The 19785-nt window shown below is 41.8% G+C and overlaps 1 protein-coding gene across 1 annotated transcript in view; it reads left to right on the forward strand.

Annotated features, from left to right (window-relative positions):
• The window catches only part of MOCS2 (molybdenum cofactor synthesis 2), a 531485-nt gene that overhangs the window by 99009 nt on the left and 412691 nt on the right, over nucleotides 1-19785 (forward strand).

The following is a 19785-nucleotide window of genomic DNA, read 5'->3' on the forward strand; positions in this document are numbered from 1 at the left end:
AACCTGCCCTTTTCTCTTTTTACCATAAACTTGGGGAGATTATATCGACTGTACAGATATAAGCATCTCCTGTGAAAGCAGGTCTTTGAGATGACTGTATTCCATGTTACTTTTGATGTATGTATTCTTGCTTTCCCTGGCTGTGACATCTGCATGAATTTTAATAGTAATACTAATTTTCTGACTCAAGACTTTGTTGTTTTTTCAGCTGTAAGTTCTGACATTGCTGCCATGCAATTAGTTTGAACCAGATACATGGTCAGGCTTTCTCACTTTTATTTTTTTATTTATATGTTGTTGACTGGGTTATTCCCACTGAGCTAGTGCCCTCTTTTCAGAAACCTGAGGTGGTTATTCTACTGCTAGGGGAAATTTGGCTAGGGCATCAGGGAACTTTCTCTCCCCTTATTCTTCATAAAGCAAGTCTTTGACCCCAGTGATCTTTTTAGTATGTATCCCTTGCTGTTACTGTGTTCTAAAATAAGGCTTACATGGGCTGTAAATAGTGGCACCATAATTGACACTTGCAAGAAATAAACCATAGTAAGCAGTCCTGTTTTTCTATGCCTCAGTACACATTCTGATTTATCAGTTTTCAAGACTTTCTTAATCCCTACCTTCTGGTAAAACAGATTCCAGATCCCACAAAAAGAAGACTATACCTTCTGAATCCCAAAGACTGATAATAGACTTATCTACAAGTAAACTTAATTTATGCTTATAATCAATCTTGTAACCAATCAATAAAATACCAAAAACAAACTCTACACAAAAGTGCTGTTCACTGGATAATGGGTTTGAAATTCATTAACATGAAATTCAAGTCAATTCATGATGAAAGATAATCCCATTTATTGTTGAAATGCTAAAAAATATAATACTCTCTTATATCAGTCTTGACCATGTTGCCAAACTGTTTGATGTAATTTGTAAAGTTTTGCTATCATTTTCTTTTTAAATGCGACTATCCATCGTAATATCTTTTGCACTCTGTGTATTAAGATATTTTGAGATACTTTCTATCCGTTGCATAGATTTTGAACAGCAGAGAGACTGATATTGACCTTTGCAGGATCCTTGATTTATTATTTCCCATGTTATTTTTGTAATTTAACCCAATTATGAGCCTTTCAGTCATTTTCTAATCCAGCCATTAGTTGGTGAGGCTAACAGAGCAGATGCCTGACTAAGGAATTGAAATACTGTTATGTGGTTCACCTTTCTTCAGTTAAACTAAACTTATCCCAGAATATTAAAAAGTCACTGGTGATGCATCTTTTTCATAAGCACATTGTATGCAGTCCATATTGCTTAATTCTTTTAATTAGGTATATTTAGTTTTCTACCTGTTTTTATGAGTAGGCCTAATGTTAGCTTTTCTCCAGCTGCTGTTCTCAGATTCATTATAAAATGTATGCTGGGTCATACTTCATCTGTTTCAGCCATGTTTGCAGTTAAACCTTTTCCTGGTGTCTTTCTAGTTTAACTTTTAATTTACGTGAGCAATATCTTCACTTTTGTTACACTAGTCTCTTCCTCATGCTATGTACATCTCGACAGATCTTCACGTCATTGCATTTGATAATGTTTTTGTACACTTCTAGTAAAGATTTATTTCAAAGGTCTTCCCTGATAACTGTAACGAAACTATAATAAGGAGATAAGCCTTTTATAGTTCTGTTACAGGCCTTTTTTGTGCAGCTTAACTGGGCTTCTCTGTTACGGGTACTAATCGGTTCTAATCTAGCTTTTGTTCCTGTTTTCAGCCCTATGCATTCATTTCTCACTCTCTCCTTAAGTCTAATAAATGTAAGTTTTAGGTTGCAGGGTGGCTTTTTCTTGGTTATCATTTAGAAATTGTTGCTTTTTTAATGTTGGACATATGTTACATTATTGTTTGATGATAGACTCCCATTTTCAGTAAGTAATTTGAAATGTAAGTATCTATCACTTCCTTTCCTGTTGTAGTTGACTTTAACTTTCTTATTATTTTCCTACCCACTTAATAATGTTTAAATCATTGGCCTGTTTCAGTATGAACATGTATAGTGTGTAATAAACTGATGTATAGCGACCACTGTTGGTAAAGCGGAATAATCTTATGATCTTTTTGTAAAAAGATTGTATTTGCAAATGCTAAAGTTATCGTTGGATGTTTTGCTACTTGTTTTAAGTTATGCAAGTCATGATGCAAATCTAATGCTTCACTTAGTTACGATTATTAACAGTTTAGTATTAACATAAGGGTAGAATCCTAAGTACCATTCCAGAGTTTTAGGAGATAGAAGGGCGTGAAAACACAGTATATAGGATAATCCTTTCAAATTGTTTCTTACAGATGTAAGGAAATCAGGTAAACAAATGGGGTCAGATTGCTACAGATTTTACATTTGCTGCATACGCTTCAAATCCCAGACTGACATTATATGCCTCATTTATGGTCTTAAAGGTTTCAACTAGTGTTCTGACAGGCCTGACATATTTTTTTTTCTTAATTGAGGAGTAAGCTATGCTGTTTAAAAGAAAAAATAGCCACAGCACGCATAATTGAGGTTACTCAAAAATACAAAAAAAGCAGAACATTTTGCCATGTGGAGGTGCTCCCTGCAAGCTTGCATCCCTAGTACCTAAATGTACTAAATCTGAAATGGTGTGATTTGGTAGTGAGGATAAGCTTCCTGTCCCGGTGTTCAGCAATCTCATTCTTTTATGTAGACTTTATTGATGTAACATTGGAATCACTGACACTATATTGATTTCCATGTCATCGTTGCAGAGCTTGGTGAACACCAAGGTATTGCTGGTGTGTTCCTGCAGTTTATATCTTCTTTCACATTAAAGAATACTGGAAGATTAATCTTTTGCATAAGTTAATTCTGGTTGTGTGCAAGTTGCAAAGCTGGAATGATTGTACCCCTTCCTGTATGTATAGGTATCATGCAGCTGCTGTATTGTCTGTATTACTATCATCCATAATGCAAGGAATCAGAATTATCAGGCTTGCTACACTCTTCACATCTAATCAGAGTTGATCGGTTATTAAAGTTGTGGAGGGTCTCAAGTGCCCTGAATGGGGAGACTGAAATGACCTTCCCAACCATTATCTAATGTATTTGTGGTAAAAGTCTGAAAGAGGGATAGAAAATGGACTGCCTTCCTTTTGTACATGTTCATATTGTGTCCACAACAATAAATGAATAGTCACCTTCAAGGGAGTAATAAATGTGTATTGATTTTTTTAGCAGTTGATATCATATGAATGAAATGGTTCAGTGGTCCTTCTCTTCTGGCATGTTATTTTATATTGCATTGTTACATAAGCTGTGTGTCACATAGCCTTTAGATTCTCCTCCTGTATTCGGGTCCTTCTGTTTAAAATGAAGAGAAAGGTTCATAATGTTTCCCATTTTCCTGTAACAAAAAGGACTCTGATTCTTGAACTATGTTTTTAGAATGGCACAAAAACAAGATCTCTATCATCTACTTATTTGCCTAAACAGAGAGGTTGACCAATAAGCCCAGTACTCTTCATACACTACCACATTCCATCCCCAGCATGATAGTGGATCCAAGGCTTTAGTATATGTAAAGGGAGATGGGGGGGATCCTGATTGCAAACTTCTAGGGGAGGAGCTTCACTAGCTCAAGAACAGTATCCGGTATTTGCCAAGAAAGCCTGTCAGAGGACTTTTTTGTATCAAATACCATGGCTACAATAAAGATCTTCCTTCAGCTAACAACTTCTATCAGACACAAGACCCTTCTCTCACAATCCCAAGTCTGACCTCTAGAGATGAAATCTGTCTGGTCCTGCTGTACTAAACTCTGTGTTTTGACCTGTTTGCATAAAGTGACATATAGAACTTTTACTCTGCATTTAAGACAAGAGTAAGGCCAGTTATTAGTGTCCTGGTCCACAGCGTCTAGTTTTATTTGCATAGAAATCAATGAAGTATCCTAAAAATGTAGGCGGGTGAGCAACAAGAATATTTAGTAAAATGACCAACTTTACCTGTGGAAGGACAGTAGCTGTCATATATGTGAAATGCATTATGTTACATAATTACTTTCTTGTACTTTTATCTGTAATATTCATTCATCAGGCACAGCGGTAACTTATTAGTGTTCTTATTTATTTTATTTTACATTTGTTTACCGGGATGGTCCGACTGGGACAGTGCCCATTTCCAGTGGCGGCTCGGGGAGAAAAGCTCCAGCCTAAGCTTACATACAAAATCATAACATCATGTAATAGAAATTATAGACAAAAAATTGAGTGTTAACACATTTACAGGATAAAAATGTAAAAACAAAAATATATACATAGTATGAAATAGAACACTTGACAAATATATGTTTGAACTTGTATATGTGGAGGAACATAAAATTAGTTAGGACATTAAGTAGGGAGAATCACTTAGGCAAAGTAGTGTGCATAGTTAATAATGATTCCATAGAGAGAGTCACTTATCACAAGTAGACACACTATCTACACAGTGCCAATAATAGTAACAATGCAAGCAGACATGACTTCTGCACCAAACTGCACTTGGTTGACAGACCATGTTGATCACAGCTAAATTTCTCATGTTATTGAAAACACTGTATTTACTTGTATGTGTAAAAATTTGATTTATATGACCAAGTAAAACAGATTGCTGCTGTAGTTTGTCATTTCAGTCTGTTTTCTACATTTAAACTGCTTTCAGAATTGCTCGCGCCAGCACTCTGGTATTGTTACTTCATTAATGGCAGTCCTGCTGCTGGGAATGAGTTGTAGCTGATGTCCCGTAGAGGTGACCCATAAGATGTGGACAAAGCACCTTTATCTTTTGTAAAGGACATGATGGGACACATTACATTTAAATTTTCTTCCTCAGAATCTTCTGTTGCTTTTTTCTTTCTGTCTTTTTTAAAGCATAGAACATCAAGTTCTGGTAGGCTATTTGTAGCATGTGGTTAAGGGATTTGTGTTACAGCAGAAGCAGATACAGGCAGTCTGTATGTAATTCTTGGATACTAACTAGTTTACATATTACTCTGCTAGCCTTTTATAACCTGTTGTAGGTGCAGCCAGCACTGGTGCAGTACCTCTTTGTTGCAGTATATTTGTCAGTCCCCGGTGTTCAGTATTGAACTTGCATTTATTAGCTGCTACTAGAAATGACTTTCAGACTTAAATCTTTACTTGTTTAGCATGTTATCTATCTTGTTTTGCCTGTTAGTTAGAGCATAGCGATAAGGTCATGAGTTGGTAATGGGCCAGGGTTTGATTCCCACAGCCTCCATTTGCCTGCTATTTTACTCTGAACAAGTCACTTAAACAGTGCTCCAGGGTGGTGAATGACATATGTCCTAGTAGTGCAATATCTGACAAACATGTTCTTTACTTTTTCTGTTTTTAGAAATCCTGTTGCCTTGGTTCATGTTATTTAGATATTTTAATTTCTCTTTTTCCCTTTCCTGAAGACTGTCGAGTAGTTGGAAGTGGAGATTCTTTGATATTTTTTTTTTCTGGCTCTTCTCCCACTGTTTCAGTTTCAGTTTTTACCTCAGGGTGTTGATCTGAAAAGGCATTTAGGTTTTCCCCCTGAGTAAATGGCTTCAAGCCTTCTACTCCTAGTGACATCCTTGAACATTTACAGATGTCATAATCAATTAAAATGTTTGCCGACACAGGCAAATTTCTTACTTGTGAATGTATTTTGGTAGAAATTGCTGTTTACACTTTCCTCTGTCTCAGAGATGTAGTTTTGTAAAACATGATATTTACAAACTTTACAAGACTATGCTTCATTCCTAGAAACATTTGTAATGCTTTCTCATTTTCTGGCTTCGGAATTTATACAGCAACATTGCTTGACAACTTTGCCATGTTTCTATCCCTATGACATTAGAATATGACCAGTTATTTCAGACTTGTTTCTCTTACTTTATATTCACTCTTAATTAACTTTAAAGTTTGCTGTCTTAATCTAGTCCACAGTTGTTTCTGTCTCTTATCTTTCTGTTCTTGTGTCTGACCCCATATTTTTAGATTATTTGTGCTTACAGTACCTTTCCAGCCTTCAGTTAGCTGTGGAACAGCTTTTTTTTGAATTGCCTGTGATGCTGATGAAATGTCCAATGAATGTACATGGGTATCGCTGTTTCTTAATGGCGTAATAATTGTACATTGCTCAGAGCTTCATCTAGCCTTATCTGACAGAATATGTTATCTTGTGCCGAGAAGACCTTAGTATTTTGGCATTCTGAGATTTAATTCCTCAGATGCAGTTAGTGGACAGCGTTTTCCTTAAGTGATCCATTCACATTTTCTGGATCAGAACAAATGCTAATCTTATCTTGCTTGAGCATGCTAACCAAAAAGGTTACTGTAATGTGTACACGAAAGCGCACATGTTGCAGTACTTTTATGAATTCCCCTCAATGATTTTTAAGTGCAACCTCGGTCATTGTTAAGATTTTATTATAATGTTCTTCTGCTTGTGTGTATATTGAACATTAAATAGATTCTAGCCACTGAACATTTATTGAAGCAAGCTGATTATATTTTATTTAATATGAGCAGAAATAAAACTTGTGATTGGTTTCCCTGGAATAGCTCATTTTCATGTTTCTGATCAGCAAAGTGCAAATACTAATTAAAGAAACAATCCCAAAGGATGTAGCAGCAAGCCAAGCACCAATAAAAGTAGTATACCACCACACAGGTCAAACAATGAAGGAAACCACCAGGAATTAGTGAAAACCACAGTTTAATATCGCTTTCGTCTTCAAGAGACTTCATCAGAATAAAGTAAAACACACATCAGCAGCTACTTATATATCAACCACCAATTAAATTAAATTAAAACGCACATTATTTAAAGATACATACACCAAAGCATATTTTTTAAAAAACAGAAACAAATCATTTTAAAACCTTCAGTCTCCTTTTTAAAAATAAATAAATAAATAAATAAATAATATTAACTGAATCATTTGTACCAGGTTGTTTATCAGCACCTAGTCTTAACTGCCACATATTTTCTCTCTGCTCAAGAAAATCTTTGAAAGACCCACCCCTAAAATTCGTAACTACATGTTCCAAAACAGTGAACAAAACAAAGTGCAAATACTTTTGAACACAGTTTGTCAGTCCTGTTACACAATTTGAAAGGTGTTTTTCTAGCTTAACTTTTATAAACTTTATTAAATACAGGACAGTGGTTCCTGTCATGTTTAATTCCCCATCTGCTTCATGCGGCTTGAATTTTATCAGAACTAGGTTTTTTTTCTTGGCTTCAAGACTGATGCCCTTATCTCCATTACTGTTAAAGCACTCTTAGCACATGGTTTTCTCATGCATATCCTTTACACTTACAACAGATTTTCACTTTATTTCTCTGTTTGACTTTTTTATTTGACTCTCATTTGATCTTGTATACATACACTCATTTAATTCTTTTGACTGTAATTTCACACCCTGTCTCGTTTCATCATTTCTTGTATCATGAATGATTGTGTTTCTTAGTTATGGAATCACAGTCATGAGAAGCACTGCCAAATTTATCTGAGGGCAATCTCACACTTGCAGAAATTCAGATCATGCTTCAAAACATTCCTGTTTAACAAGATGCTTGTAAATGCTTCTCAAGACGAGGAATGATTTGAAGACTCACTACAGGACATTCAACTAACTCATCCTCTACTAAGTATGCAAGATACTAATTTCTCCTCCATACCACAAATTTAACTTCTCCATACCCCTTCACCATCCATCTATTCCTATAATTGCCTCTGCCATCTTATCTTTCCCTTTGTTTATTATTTGCCTACAGTTTTATTGTATGTACTGCATATTTATCAATTGTGTTTACAACTGCCCTTTAATTATCTGTACTACATACTCACTGTATTCTCAGATATTCAGTTTAACTATGCACCAATGTGCTACTTTATGCTGTTGCATTTTGAAACATCTGATCTGATCTTGTTAATCTTCATTCATTCCTTACGATGGGTTATCGGTTCTGTCCTCGGAACCGAGCCGGCCTTATACCAAGCTCACGTCAGCCAAAAAAACTCCTGAGCCAATATCGTACCCACAGTGCTCTGCTCCCTGTTACCTCAAATCTCGTTTGCCATGTTGCTGTACAGCCGTGTCAAGCCTTCTCTCTCAGCTAAGTGTTCAATTTTTTGAAGTTTTTCTATTATTGGTGTATAGAAAGTTTTCAGTTCTTCACTATCTCTATCTTCTTACCCTATCGTAACTTTGAGACTCTCTCCCTATAAAATATTCTGTCCTTTTTCTTATCTTTGAGGTAATTCTCCATTACCATCGTTGGGAATTCTTCCTTTCCCTTTCTCACTCTTCTGGGTAGTTTCATAATTTTTAGCAGTATCGTAGTTTTTCCCTTGATATTACAATGTTGGATAAGAAAAGTAGTGTTGGTTTCAAACATTGTACAGAATGCGGCCGTAAGTTACCGTTTTCTGATGGTCATGACTTGTGTGTTTATTGTCTGAATGTTCCCCACCTGTTAGTGGACCCCCTGTGTGGGATTTGTAGAAATTTCTTGACTAGGACTCTGAATGAAGGGAAGAACAAACTTGTACTGAAAGGCTTCCTTAAATCTCCTTTCCACGAGGCCTCACCCCTTCCTTCTAAACCTTGTAAGAGGCGTTCCTCCTCCTCGAGGTTGCTCACTTCATCTCCATCTGGAGACCACAAGGAGTCGACTCACAAAAAGGTGAAAACTTCGGGCCCAGGGCTGCCATCTGTGGTCTTTTCAGCCCCAGCCTCGGCACCGCCCCAATTTGTTCTCACTCCAGCTATGTCTTCTTCACTGGTCCAGCTATGTCTTCTTCACTGCCACCAGCGTTCCCGGTGCAGACACTCACGTCTCCGACAGTATCGTCACACCCTTTTTCACTACTGCTGGCATTGGTGCAGACTCTTTTGGCACCGTCTTTACAGGTACAGTCTCCTTCAGCACCGTTGGTGCTGACTCCTTCGGCTCCGTCCTTGTTGATGCAGTCAACTTCTATACTGCCCTCTACAGTACAGAAGCCTTTGGCACCAACCTGTTCAGTGCAGTCACTTTCAGCACTGTTGTTACTGGTGCAGACACCTTCGGCGGCACTGTATTCATAGGTGCAGACATTTGCCACACCACCCTTCACGGTGCAGACATCCTCAATGCCTATGGCGCCACCTTTGTCAGCGCAGATGCCCTCGGCACCCTTTTCTGTGCAGACACTCTCAGCTCTGGGTTCTACATTACACGAACTTGCCAGAACTAAGTACTCTCCCTCCATAGATCCTTTTGCGGGAATTCAGTACAGCCCCTTTTTGGACAGGCCAGAATCTCCATCAGGTCTCGCTATGAGGTTGACCAGGAGCCTCTCAGAACAGGATGTGTTGCAGCTTGTCGATCAGTTGCTTGTGGCCAGGGGACTCTCTAATCCGTCTAAAGCTGCACTCCCATATTTCTCCACAGACTCCATCTTACACTCATTGAAGCTCCTTCCTCCGACAGCAGCTTCCCTTTCTTCGACACCAACAGTGGACCTCACTTTGGAGCCGGAGTTGTCCTTGTGGCCCTCAGTGCACTGGGCACCGGGCCCTTCTCAGGCTAGGTGCTGTGCTGTGGGGGCATGCGTTCTTGGTTCGATGCCAATTTTTTTTCTATGGCCCCCTCCAGGAATCCTCCTCCCCTCATGCTCCAAAGCCCTCTTGAGACTCCTGGTCTGGGGGTCGGCTCGTCTGAGTGGGGTGTGACCCCGGTCCTGAGGTTGTCATGCTCTGTTCCAAGCTCCCATCGCTCTTCGGGCGGTCCGACCTTCCAGGCCATGGAGAGGGCACTTGCCTCTGCTGGCAAAACATCCCTGTCAAAGTCTTTGCCCCCCTCTGTGCCACAGCTGTCGCAAGCCACAACTACTGGATCCCGAGCACAAGGGCCTCAGGCTTCTCCTTTGCAGGAGATCCCCTCGTCGCAATCTTCCTCAGAGTGCCCCACTGAGGAAGTCCCTTGCAAGGCTGCGTGCAAGAGGAAACACATGGACTCCACTGAGGAGTCTCTAACTGAAGATACAGACTTTGATGATGGGGAAGGGTCCCTTTGGTCACTTACTGATGAGGTGTCCTTTGGTGACATCCTTGAGATCCTAAGACAGAGGGGCGAATGGAAGTCCTCCAACCCTTCCTCAGAGGAATCCGTGTTCATGCAGGCCTTTCGTGCCCGGCCCCCTACCTCCTGGGTTACCCCACTGGCCGATGAGCTTGTCCAGCTCATCATCCAGCATGCATGGAAGGCTCCTGAACCTTTTGGAAGCTATACTTCAGAGGCCTGACAAAATTTTATCTCCCCCTGCTGAACATCCTCATTGGTCCGAAGGTCTTCTAGTAGATGCCATGGTGGTGGTGGCTGCAACCAAGAAAGACTTGGCAGGAGAGCGCCAGACTGTCCATCCACCCAACAAGGAGTCGCAGGCAGTAGACAGACTCGGGAAGCATGTGTTTGCTTCATCGACCTTCGCTGTAAGGCCCTTGAACTGCTTGCCACACTTTACGAGGCTGCAGAGGGACCTTATCAACCAACTGTCTGAAAACTTGGCAGTAGCTGTTTCTGATGAGATGTGTGACAAGGTAGCCTCTCAGATAGCGGCCCTGGAATCTATGTCCAATTCTTCCATGCGCCTCATTTCACACGCAACAGAAGCAGTGACAGGTGCAGGCATAGTCACGAGACGGCATGCCTGGATGCGACTTTGCAGAATCCTTTAAGGTTTCCTTTATTAATGCCCCCCATCGAGGCCTCTTCATTGTTTGGCCTAAAGGTTAAGGATATGCTGGCAAGGTGCGAACAAGATTATAAGACCCTGTCTGCCATTGGTGTTTGGCACTCCATCCCTCAATGATTCTACTCCTGATATCAGAGGAGCGGGAAGATGTGACACAGAAAAATCACAGGGCTCTTTCTGTGATCTATGTGCCGAGTTCTCCCCTAAGGGCAGAGGGGGAAACTCTAATGGAATACTCCCCTTTTGGGGCAGGGGAGGTCCACAAAATTGGGGTTCCAGAGATTCTTTCTCTGGGTAGCCCTACCAGCGCTCCTGAAGCATTGTCTGACTGCTCACCTCTGGAAGCGGTCGGGGGCCGTTTTTCCTTGTACCCTACTGCCTGGTGAACCATAACCACCGATTCCTGGTTACAACAGATAATATCCAGAGGTTACTGCATTCCCTTCCATCTCTGTCCCACTTCACCCAGAAAGTTACCCGACGTCCTACCCAGTCAGGGGGAAGCAGCAGCAGCACACGAAATCCAAAAGCTGCTACAAAAAAAAGAGTCATCCAAATGGTCCACCCAGACCAGATAGGATCCGTTTTTTACTCCAGATTATTTTTAGTGCCAAAAAAGAGAGGGGACTGGAGACCGATTCTGGGTCTCAGCACACTAAACAAATCTGTAAAAACTGGGAAATTCCGGATGGTCACAGTTCAGTCTATCCTTCCAGTTTTGGAAGAAGACTATTAGATGTGCTCTATAGATCTTCAAGATGCTTATTACCATATAAAAGTGGACAAATGCTCAAGAAGGTACCTCCACTTTTGCATAGAAGCCTTTCACTACCAGTTGCGAGCACTACCCTTTCGGCTGTCTACAGCCCCCAGAGTGTTCACCAAATGCATGGCAGTGGTTATCGCTCACCTGAGACTTCAAGGATTTTAGGCATGTCCATACCTAGATGACTGGCTCCTTACCTCCCCCACCAAGCGTCTACTGGAGGAAGCCCTGGATTATATTCTTCTCACAGCTCAGTGCCTGGGAATCACTATAAACTGGGAGAAGTCTAACACGACCCCGGCACAGTCTTTAGAATTCATCAGAGTTCTGTTGGACACGAGAAATTGCACAGCATCTCTTCCAGATCACAGACTCCAAGGAATAAGACAACAGGTTCAGCTGCTAATCTGTCACCACAAATCTTCTGCTTGGTCCGTACTCCAACTCTTGGGGTCGATGGCAGCCTCGATCACCATTGTTCCTCTGGCCATGTTCCACATGAGACTTCTTCAGTGGCTACTTCTCACTCGGTGGTACCCTCTACAGCATCCTTTGTCTTTTCAGATAAGAGTAACTCAGAGATGCGAGCAAGACTTACTCTGGTGGATGTCTCAAAATCCCCAACAATGGTCTCGCCCCTTCAGCCAAAAGCCACGGTGACTACGGATGCCTCCCTGATGGGGTGGGAGGGGCTATGTCAGGGAAACTCGGTCCAAGGCACCTGGTCGGAGACAGAGGCTCATTTGCATATCAGTGTCCTGGAACTGAGGGTGGTGCTACTAGCATTGCAAGCATTTCACTCGATCCTTCCGTCAGCGACTGTTGCAATCCAGTCAGACAACATGTCAGTAGTGTGGTACATCAAAAAGCAAGGGGGCACCAGATCTTACCCGTTATGCCGAGAGGCCTTGAGAATATGGCAATGGGTGATAGCTCCAACCGCTTTCTAATTGCAATGCACATTCCCGGGAGCTCCAACGTGACAGAGGACAATTGAGCAGGTGCATTCTGCAACCTCACAAGTGGTCCCTCAATCCTGTGATAGCGGCAAACATTTTCAACCGCTGGGGCCAGCCTTGCTGCAATCTGTTTGCCTCCCCAGTCAACTACAAGTGCAGCAACTACTTTGCCCTGATTCCCCCCTCGGGGACAGGCACCGAGAGACGCTCTAGTCCACGCTTGGCCTTCGGGTCTGCTTCATGCTTACCCTCCTCTACCCTTCATTTTCCAATTTTTGAAGAAAACACGGCAGTTGAAGAGCAAAGTAATCCTCATTGCACTATATTGACCTCGACAAGTTTGGTTCCCCTTCCTTTGGCCTCCCCTGCTAGATCGACCATAGATTCTCAATCCAACTCCGAGGTTGATCTCCCATCCACAGGGTCTGACCCACCCCAGTCTAACAAACCTGAAGCTGACAGCTTGGTTTCTCCACTTCCAATGATTGCCAGGCAGGATAACCTCTCCTCCCCAGTGTGCAGTATTCTTATTGCATCTGATAAATCATCCACCAGGCTAACCTATCTCAGCAAATGGAAAAGATTTACCTTATGGGCATCGAACAAACAATTGGACCCCTTTTCAGCCCCAGTTTTGCTGATATTAGATTATTTATCAGATCTCTTTTAGTCTGGGGGTATCAGCCTCTACCGATCGTGTTAATTTATCTGCCATTTCTAATTTCCACATTGGCTTCCAGGACTCTTCATTCATGTCACACAGACTCTGTAAGACTTTCTTGAAGGGCGTTTTTCACCTAAAGCCTCCCTTTAGAGAACCAGTACAACCTTGGGACCTGGCTTTGGTTCTGCAAGCCCTAACAGCACCCCCTTTGAACCTGCATCTTCATGTGACTTAAAGTACCTCTCTTGGAAAACCTTGTTTCTGGTTGCTATCAAATCGGCCAGACGTCTGTCAGAACTTCACGCCTTATGCATTAAATATCCCTACCTTATTTTCCATAAGGATAGAGTCTCACTAAGAACTAATTCCTCCTCCTTACCGAAAGTGGTGTCAGAGCGGTCTATCAACCAGTCTATTGACCTCACAGTATTTTTTCCTAATCATTCTAACAAGGGAGAGTATTGCCTGCACTCAGGCAAATCTGTTTTTATTTGGACAGAACAAAATCTACCCGTAAATCAGACCAATTATTTCTGGCTTTTTCTGGACCAAGAATAGGTTGCCCTGTTTCTAAAGTTACATTACCATCATTGTTGAGAAATTGCATTACCTTCATCTACAACAAGAACAACATCACTTTGCCTCACAGAGTGAAAGCCCATTCTACAAGATCAATGGCAACTTCAGCAGCTAGGGCTTCCCTCAATGACATTTGCTCAGCTGCGACTTGGGCCAACCCCCATACCTTTATTCTTCATTACAATTTGGATTTGGCCTCCAGAGGAAGAGCTTCTTTTGGTTCCATGGTACTCAGGAATGTCCTCTCATGAGGGCCACCCAGAGATATAGGTAGCTGGGGACTCTGTCCCATCGTAAGGAATGAACAAAGATTAACAACATCAGATAAAGAAGTTATGTCTTACCATAACATTCCAGCTGTGTTGATCTTCGTTCATTCATTACTCCCCACTCTCCGTCCCCTTCCGGAGGTTCCTGGTGGATTTCATATGGTCCTTCTTCCATCCTTGTAGGTCTTCTGTAGCTTCTACTTTTGTCTATCAACTTGCAAACTTGATCTGAGGTAACAGGGAGCAGAGCATTGTGGGTAGGATCTTGGCTCGAGAGTTTTTTGGCTGACGCGAGCTTGTATAAGGCCGGCTCAGTTCCGAGGATGGAACTGATAACCCATCGTAATGAATGAACGAAGTTCAACAACACAGATGTAATGTAATGGTAAGACATAACTTCTTTTTTTCTCCCCACCCCTCCCCAGGCTGAAACTGAAAGTAGCCTAATTTGATCTGTGTTGCTAACTAATGAAAATAAATGTATTTATTTATTTTATTTTATTTTACATTTGTTAACCGGGAAAGTCCGACTGGACACATGTCCGTTTTCAGAAGAGGCCCGGGGAGAAAAGCTCCAGTAGCATGTCATAAAGAAATTACACAAGAATATCATACAGAGATATAGGTTCCATAGAAACATAAGATGTTCATCGTGTTTCACTGTTGCAGTCCTAACAAATGGGTTATCTGGCTCCCGGTAGCCCTCAGTCGGACAGAATATCAGAGGTAATAAAAATGACGTCGGTTGCCTTCAGTTGTAAAGGACGTCAGTGCGTCCGATACCAAAGGAGGCAGCCAACGTCACTTCTTTAGTCTTCCTTGCCGTGGAGTCCAAAGCAGAAGCTTTTCATTCACGAGTGCCGGTCCCAAATGGTTAAAATGGCTAATGATTTGTTAACCTTTGTTGGTTTCTGACTACAAGAGTTGAAGTCTACTACAGCTAAGTCCCCCGTTGGGGATCCTCTTTTCCTGCCTTAACGAATGTCAGAAAAAGATAATAATTGCCTTACCTGTGGAAAGAAGATTCCCCATAGAGATTTTCATTCCTTTTGCATTATTTGTTTAGGCCTTGACCACAACGTTCCCAAGTGTGATCTCTGTGCCTCCTTTAATCCGCATACTATCCGTTGTCGGGCTAAGATTTTGGCTAGGCATTTTGGAGTTTGGCCTAAGTTCGTTGGTATGGCGTCAGCCGGTCTTCAGGCTTTGGATGTTCCGAAGAAACGTAAGGATAAGGACCGCGACAAGCCTCAGAAAGCTAAGTCCTCGGATGAGGTTAAGTTGGTCGTCAGTCACGTGGTAGCCAGTGAGACGCCTTTGCAGTCCCTGCAGTCCGCAAATGTACAACCACAGGCCTTGATTGAGTCCGAGTCCCTAAGGCCTTCAGCCTCCGTTTTGCCTTCCAACCTGTCGCCGACCACCTCTTCTGCTGGAGACGGAGCCGTTAAGCTGACTCCAGTGTCCAAGGCCTCCGTTTTGCGTTCTAACAGCAAACTTCTTCCTTCAACCTCTGCTGCAACTTCGGCGGTTGCCAGGCCTCCCGAATCCTTCAGGCTTCCAAGTAAATCTTTCATTCGTAAGACTGTGAAAAGGCAGGCTTCGGCTTCTTCTCTTTCCCCTCAGTCCCAAATGGTTAAAATGGCTAATGATTTGTTAACTCTTATTAGGGGTTCTCAGCCTCCTCCTTCTAAAAGGAGTAGGGATGTTTCAACTGAGGTTTGTCCTGCTCAGGTTCTGATTCTTCCAGCATTTCTGATGATGAAGAGGAATTTTCTCAGACTTTTTCTCCTTTTGAGGATTCAGATGCAGAGGAGTCCATCCCTTCGGCCTCTCTTCCAGAGGATTTCTCTTTTGGTTTTACTTTAAATACCCTCAGGGAACATTTTAAATGGGAAAGTCAGGATTATCCCCAATCCAAGAAACGGATTAGGGAGTTTCTGGATTTACCTTAGCATAAGCCTCTTGCTGTTCCCCCTGTGTTGGAATTAGGGAGTTTCTGGATTTACCTCAGCATAAGCCTCTTGCTATTCCCCCTGTGTTGGAAGTTGTTGATGATGTTTTTCTGAAAAATTCCTTGTCTCCAAATTTGGTTCCTCCTGCTTCCAGGAAACCTGACAGGTACTACAGAGTCCCTGATTCCCATCTGTTTCTTTTCAGGAATCCGTTGGCAGATCCAGAGGTTATTTCTCAGGGCCCTAAAGGAGTTAAGGCCACTGTTACCAGGAATCCTGTTCCCTCTGACAGGGAGTCTAGGAACCTTGATAGGTGGGGCAAGAAGGTTTATATCTCTGCCGCCCTAGCTATTAGGGTTACTAATTGTGTATTTCATATGCTGAAGTACCAGCAGCACACCTTGGAGGCTATTAAGTCTAGGATAGCAAGTGTACCTCTTTTGGTAGAGAGTAAAGACATGCAGGATTTAATGAATTCAGCCAGTCTGGTCAATAAGCATTCTTTGCATTGTGGTTTTGACATCCTTGAGGCCTCCAGCAGGGCTACGGCTACTGGACCTGTTATTAGAAGGCACGCTTGGCTCAGAGAACAGCCTCTTCCAGAACCTGTCAAGGCTAAGCTTTTGGATGTACCTTTGCATAAAAACAGTCTTTGTGGCAGCAAAGCAGAGGAGGTACTGAAGAAGATGGAAGATAAGGCCAAGTCCATGCAAACTGTTAAGGATTTTCTGCAAGTTCAACCCCCTCGCTTTAGCAGGAATTACCCTTCCAAGAGTTGGACCTTTCCTGATACCAGCAGATGGAACCATTCCAGGTCTAGAGGTTACAAATCTTCTAGGGGCAAGGGACTACCCCTCAAAGGTCTAGACGTTGGCAGGCTTCTACTTCTAAAGGGGGAAGCTCCAAGCCTGCATCTCAGTCAAAACACTGTCAATGACTTTTTACAACTTCTGCCTGTTCTTGCTTGCTGGGAGAGTCCTTTAGAGGGAAGGTTGGCCCTTTTTGCAGATGTCTGGGCCACTATCACATATGACAAATGGGTGCTCAGAACAGTGTCCCTAGGGCATAAGTTTTCTTTCCGCACCTTTCCAGCTCCCAAGGGATTCCCTGATGTTCCTCCAAACCAAAGGGCAGAAGTAGAAAAACAAATTTTGTCTCTGACTCATCTGGGAGCAATACAATCAGTTCCTGCTCAGCAGGTAGGCCAAGGCTTTTATTCCAGACTTTTCCTAGTTCCAAAAAAAGAAGGCACCTGGCATCCTATCCTGGATCTTTCCATTCTGAACTCTTTTCTAGTAATTCCAAAGTTCAAAATGCTCATTCTACATCAGTTGCTGCCACTTCTAGAAAAGGATTCCTGGCTGGTAACCTTGGATCTCAAAGAGGCTTATCTGCACATTCCTATCAGGGAAAGTTGCAGGCAGTACCTTCGTTTCAGAGTGGGCGATCAACATTAGCAATTCTCTGCACTGCCCTTTGGCTTATCTACTGCTCCCAGAGTCTTCACAAAGTGCCTGGCCCCAATCATTGCTTTTTGCAGGCAGAAAATAATTCAGATTTACCCATACTTGGACGACTGTCTGATTCAAGCAAGTTCTCAGGAACAGCTATTAAAGGATATGGAATTCGTAAAGACTCCTCTCTCTTCCCTGGGTTACACTCTCAATGTGTAAAAATTGAAAATGGTACCATCCAAGGAGATAACATTCCTGGGAGGGAGTCTGAACACAGCCGCCCAGATGATATATCTCACCCAGGAGAAGCAGACAACTCTTTCAGTTTACTTCAAGGACTTGGCAAGCCTGTCCCAGCTCCCTGCAAGAAAGTACCTGCAAGCTCTAGGATTCATGGCATCTTGTATTCTCATGATTCCATATGCAAGACTGCATATGAGGAAATTGCAATGGTACCTCAAGAATATTTGGTGTCAACACTCAGAGGACCTGGACATGATGATTCCTCTGCTTCCATCTCTGCAGACGGAGTTTCTGTGGTGGGCAACAGCCTGTCTACAAAACAAAGGCATACATTTTCAGACACCTCTTGCCACTCAAGTTCTGACTACAGATGCATTGGACTACACCTGGGGAGCACACCTGGATGGCAGATGCATACAGGGACGTTGGAACGCCCAGCAGATGCACCTGCACATAAATCTAAGAGAGTTGATTGCAGTTCAGCAGGCCTTACTGGCTTTCAAGCATCTTCTTTCTCCAGGGACCCTGCTTATCAGGACAGATAACACCACGATCATGTGGTACATCAACAAGCAGGGAGGGACTCACTCTTACTCCCTGTGCAGGCAAAGCATGAATCTTTGGTCCAGGACCCCCCGGCCCTCGCCCATGCCAGGCCAGCGCGCCCCCTTTTCATTCCATGCGGCCCGCGACCCTTAAAATTTTTTTTTTTTTTTTTTTTTTTTGTGTTTTTTCCGTCACGTTTTTCTTTCATACTCTGCGCAGCGTAAATTTTTTTCCTTTTTTTTTTTGTCTGCCTTTTTGCTGTTTGCGCATCGCCAAAACACTGTTTTTTTTTCATTTTTTTCAAAACTGCTGACTGAAGGAAAGGATCGCGAGAAGCGAATTTATTTTATATTTTACACTACGCTTACACACTGACAGCTAAAAAAAGCTAAGCTAAAAAAAAGTCTAAAAAAAAAACCCCATCCTGATCCATTTGTTTTCACATTTATTTGAGATTTTAGCTTTTTGAGAGGGATTCTGCCAAGCAAAATGCAAATGCCTATGCCTTGTTGTGTTTATTCTTTGATGTTCCACATTGTTCTTGCCACTGTACCACAATTTTTTTTTCTTTACATTTCTCATGCCTTCCTTCCTTCAATTTGAAAAATTATAGAAATGATGCTGGTGATGCTTGTGGGGGTGCTGTGGGTTCTCAGTGCTTGTTTTTGGTAGTTAGTTGTGTTAGTTTTGTTGATGCTTGTTAACTGTGCAATGTAAAGCAGTCTGAATACAAAACACAAGTACTGCTTTACAATCTTACTTGCTGCTTTAGGGACACTTTATTTTTTTTTTTTTTTTTTATTTTTTATTTCATGTCACTCTGTCACACAGTGTATTCACAACTGTGTGCTAGCGCGTTGTTCCTCCCACCTCCCCCACCACAGTCACATCAGTGGCCAGTTTAGATTCCATCCCCCACTGACCTACTCTTTTTGGAATGTTAGGGAACCCAGAGAAAAGACCCAAACCCAAAAAACTAAAACTTTGACTTTTTGACTGTGTTTTTTTTTTTTTTAATTTTAGGCACAGGCATATGTTGAGTGAAATCAATCAGAGCTTTTGAAAATTAGAGGACACACTTGATGGCTGTAGTGCCATCTTGTTACTATTTGTTGCATGTTAAGCAGCACCGGGCTGGTTATATCTTTAGCTTTTGTTTTATGATTTGGCATACGTGAGAAGTTCAGAAACTACATAACCACCTTTTTACTAGAAACCATTAGCTTTTATAAAAAAACATTTGAATGAAGTGCTATGATGAAAAAAAAAAATTTTTTTACTGACAGATCTTTTTCTACATTCTGCTTTTAAGGGTTTGATGTTGTTTTAGTTTTTAAGTTTGTTGTTTATATTTTATTCCAAGTGGAAGTGGTGTTACTTTCAAAAAGCAAGCATATTTTTTGTAGACATAGAAATGAGTTCTGGAACAGGAAAAAAGTAGACTTCTTATCCCATTATATCTTTCCAAGAGAGAGTTTCCCTCGAAGGTGAAGACTGGATACTACTTACTTAAGGTGTTGGGCCAGTGGGTCGACTCTGTATTAGCCGCTTTTTTTTTTTTTTTT

The sequence above is a fragment of the Protopterus annectens genome, chromosome 2.part2 (assembly GCF_019279795.1).
Source record: "Protopterus annectens isolate FY-2018-M chromosome 2.part2, PAN1.0, whole genome shotgun sequence".
Classification (NCBI taxonomy): Eukaryota; Metazoa; Chordata; order Ceratodontiformes; family Protopteridae; genus Protopterus; species Protopterus annectens.